This window comes from Acartia tonsa, chromosome 5 (assembly GCF_053477335.1).
Source record: "Acartia tonsa isolate MP-2025a chromosome 5, ASM5347733v1, whole genome shotgun sequence".
In the NCBI taxonomy this organism is placed as follows: Eukaryota; Metazoa; Arthropoda; class Copepoda; order Calanoida; family Acartiidae; genus Acartia; species Acartia tonsa.
This window is the reverse complement of record NC_137264.1, coordinates 25,442,364-25,444,863: the sequence shown is the minus strand read 5'-3', so window position 1 is coordinate 25,444,863 and position 2,500 is coordinate 25,442,364. Positions and strand designations below refer to the sequence as shown.

Sequence of the window (2,500 nt, the reverse complement as noted above, 5' to 3'; positions counted from 1 at the left end):
ACAGGAGATCCCGAGTTCGAATCTCGGTGGTGCCTCAACTTTTTTTGACCAACCCAACTGTCAAAAGAAGGCCTCTGAAAGATTTCACTGCTCACATTTTGCCCAAGATACAGGAAAAATGAAGCGAAACAAACAGTTCAACAAAATGCCGCGACCCGGGATCGAACCGGGGACCTTTAGATCTTCAGTCTAACGCTCTCCCAACTGAGCTATCACGGCCTGTGCTATGTTCTTGGCGACCCAAGCGGAAACGCAGCAGCATAGCATTTCAAAAAGAAAAAGTGGCCTGACAGACGAAAACAAACGAACAAACAGAAAAAGAGACAGGTCCTACCGAGATTTGAACTCGGATCGCTGGATTCAGAGTCCAGAGTGCTAACCATTACACCATAGGACCTTCACATCTAGCGATGTCAAGATGCACGTACAGTTTTCCAATCGTTTTCCCATTGAAAAGAAAAAGGTAAAACAACTGGAACATATTTGCAGAAACCCTGAAATTAGGGCCAAACATGACCAATCCAAAAAGCAAGTGGGCTCGTCCGGGATTTGAACCCGGGACCTCTCGCACCCTAAGCGAGAATCATACCCCTAGACCAACGAGCCAGCTGTTGAGTGGTAACAGTGCGTGTGGGTATTTATTTGACATGCCTGCGGAAGGAGACTCACCTTTGAACGAGGACCTTCAAGAAAGAAGAAGAAAAAACAGACTGTTTGGTTCCTGCCGGGATCGAACCGGCGACCTTGTCCGTGTGAAGGACACGTGATAACCACTACACTAAGGAACCTTGCTGGTAGAGAGGCAAATTCTTTGTTTGAAATATTGAGTTGTAGCAAATGTGGTATGGATCTGTCCCAACGGTGTACTACAGGGTCTCGTGGCGCAACGGATAACGCGTCTGACTACGGATCAGAAGATTGCAGGTTCGAATCCTGCCGAGATCGGATTTTTATCTTTGAACAGACTAAATGTGTATGACTGAGACACATGGCATGACATTGCATACACAGATACATGGACAATATGTTTGTTTAGCTGCCAATACTTATGTTTTGTTCACGTTGATTGCTACGCTCAACAAGAAAAAGGTGTCTGCGCCCCCGGGTGGGCTCGAACCACCAACCTTTCGGTTAACAGCCGAACGCGCTAGCCGATTGCGCCACGGAGGCAAGTTGATGATGCTGGTATCGAAATAATTGAGAAATATGCCAACATGGTTAAATAATTGTACAATTGAGAAAGCCAGTTTGGAAAATGCTTTGTTTAAGTTTGCACTGCTAAACACATCATACATCCTTCCGTTATGGTCTAGTGGTTAGGATAGCTGGCTCTCACCCAGCAGGCCCGGGTTCGATTCCCGGTAACGGAAAACTTTTTTCCCCCCTCTTGTGCGCTTGTCCAAGTGTAGTTGAGTTGGTATAGCATCGAATTTCTCGAGAGAAGAAAAGGCAATAATTGAACAAAACTTCCGACGAGGATGGGATTCGAACCCACGCGGGCAGAGCCCATTGGATTAGCAGTCCAACGCCTTAACCACTCGGCCACCTCGTCAACTAGGAGGAGTCAGGCCGAAACTTGGGAAGCCCTTGATGTTTGCATGAAAGAATGAGATCCTGGTGGTTCAGCAGTTTTTAGAGAAGAAAAAGATTTCCCACGCCGGGAGTTGAACCCGGGCCTCCTGGGTGAAAGCCAGATATCCTAGCCGTTAGACCACGTGGGATCATGTTTCCGTCCGGGATCGAACCGGAGACCTTCTGCGTGTTAGGCAGATGTGATAACCGCTACACCACGGAAACTCTGTGGTATAGTGCCAACTAAGGTGGGATGTTATCAAATCACGGAAAAGGCTGGCCTTTGTGGTATGTACACTAGAACATTTGTGCCTTTGTCACTGTCTCTAGCCGTGATCGTCTAGTGGTTAGGACCCTGCGTTGTGGCCGCAGTAACCCAGGTTCGAATCCTGGTCACGGCAGTGACAATTTTTTCCTTTCCCTGTCACATCGTGACTTTGAATTTGGAACTGGCGGATGGTATTGTGGGAGCCCATGTCATGAAGAAGCGTCAGTGGTATAGTGGTGAGCATAGCTGCCTTCCAAGCAGTTGACCCGGGTTCGATTCCCGGCTGACGCAGAGCTGAATTTTTAAGCCATGGTATGTGCCGTAATTGGCCAATACTGCTTCCAAATTGTGCAACAGAGATCACCAAGCCTCCGTAGCGCAGTAGGCAGCGCGTCAGTCTCATAATCTGAAGGCCGTGAGTTCGAGCCTCACCGGGGGCAGACTTCATTTTGATCTTAATATGTCTAATGCGTGTAGTGATGGAAAGGAAAACGAAAGTTTAGGCCTACGACACCAAGTATTCCCAGGCGGTCACCCATCCAAGTACTAACTTGGCCCAATGTTGCTTAACTTCAGTGATCGGACGAGAACTGGTGCTTTCAACATGGTATGGCCGTAGACATTGATGATGGGCAATGCAACGGTATGAGTCAATCCTTT

At 47.8% G+C, this 2,500-nt stretch overlaps 15 non-coding genes across 15 annotated transcripts in view; 6 read left to right on the top strand and 9 right to left on the bottom strand.

Annotated features, from left to right (window-relative positions):
* Positions 1-35, top strand: part of TRNAT-AGU (transfer RNA threonine (anticodon AGU)) — a 74-nt gene extending 39 nt beyond the window's left edge. Inside the window, exon 1 of the tRNA in view lies at positions 1-35. This exon is cut by the window's left edge and continues 39 nt beyond it. This is a non-coding gene — a tRNA (tRNA-Thr).
* Positions 36-146: 111 nt separating this feature from the next.
* TRNAF-GAA (transfer RNA phenylalanine (anticodon GAA)) lies at positions 147-219 on the bottom strand. The gene has a single exon. It is a non-coding gene; the product is annotated as a tRNA-Phe (tRNA).
* Positions 220-325: 106 nt separating this feature from the next.
* TRNAQ-CUG (transfer RNA glutamine (anticodon CUG)) lies at positions 326-397 on the bottom strand. Its single transcript has one exon. It is a non-coding gene; the product is annotated as a tRNA-Gln (tRNA).
* Positions 398-534: 137 nt separating this feature from the next.
* Positions 535-606, bottom strand: TRNAP-AGG (transfer RNA proline (anticodon AGG)). Its single transcript has one exon. It is a non-coding gene; the product is annotated as a tRNA-Pro (tRNA).
* A 109-nt stretch (positions 607-715) lies between these two features.
* TRNAV-CAC (transfer RNA valine (anticodon CAC)) lies at positions 716-788 on the bottom strand. The gene has a single exon. It is a non-coding gene; the product is annotated as a tRNA-Val (tRNA).
* An 84-nt stretch (positions 789-872) lies between these two features.
* On the top strand, positions 873-945 carry TRNAR-ACG (transfer RNA arginine (anticodon ACG)). Its single transcript has one exon. It is a non-coding gene; the product is annotated as a tRNA-Arg (tRNA).
* Positions 946-1,096: 151 nt separating this feature from the next.
* On the bottom strand, positions 1,097-1,170 carry TRNAN-GUU (transfer RNA asparagine (anticodon GUU)). Its single transcript has one exon. It is a non-coding gene; the product is annotated as a tRNA-Asn (tRNA).
* A 128-nt stretch (positions 1,171-1,298) lies between these two features.
* Positions 1,299-1,370, top strand: TRNAE-CUC (transfer RNA glutamic acid (anticodon CUC)). The gene has a single exon. It is a non-coding gene; the product is annotated as a tRNA-Glu (tRNA).
* A 100-nt stretch (positions 1,371-1,470) lies between these two features.
* Positions 1,471-1,552, bottom strand: TRNAS-GCU (transfer RNA serine (anticodon GCU)). The gene has a single exon. It is a non-coding gene; the product is annotated as a tRNA-Ser (tRNA).
* Positions 1,553-1,649: 97 nt separating this feature from the next.
* TRNAE-UUC (transfer RNA glutamic acid (anticodon UUC)) lies at positions 1,650-1,721 on the bottom strand. The gene has a single exon. It is a non-coding gene; the product is annotated as a tRNA-Glu (tRNA).
* Positions 1,722-1,724: 3 nt separating this feature from the next.
* TRNAV-AAC (transfer RNA valine (anticodon AAC)) lies at positions 1,725-1,797 on the bottom strand. The gene has a single exon. It is a non-coding gene; the product is annotated as a tRNA-Val (tRNA).
* A 104-nt stretch (positions 1,798-1,901) lies between these two features.
* Positions 1,902-1,973, top strand: TRNAH-GUG (transfer RNA histidin (anticodon GUG)). Its single transcript has one exon. It is a non-coding gene; the product is annotated as a tRNA-His (tRNA).
* Positions 1,974-2,059: 86 nt separating this feature from the next.
* TRNAG-UCC (transfer RNA glycine (anticodon UCC)) lies at positions 2,060-2,131 on the top strand. Its single transcript has one exon. It is a non-coding gene; the product is annotated as a tRNA-Gly (tRNA).
* A 76-nt stretch (positions 2,132-2,207) lies between these two features.
* On the top strand, positions 2,208-2,280 carry TRNAM-CAU (transfer RNA methionine (anticodon CAU)). Its single transcript has one exon. It is a non-coding gene; the product is annotated as a tRNA-Met (tRNA).
* Positions 2,281-2,342: 62 nt separating this feature from the next.
* On the bottom strand, positions 2,343-2,461 carry LOC145320421 (5S ribosomal RNA). Its single transcript, XR_013880206.1, has one exon. It is a non-coding gene; the product is annotated as a 5S ribosomal RNA (ribosomal RNA).
* Positions 2,462-2,500: the final 39 nt, after the last annotated feature.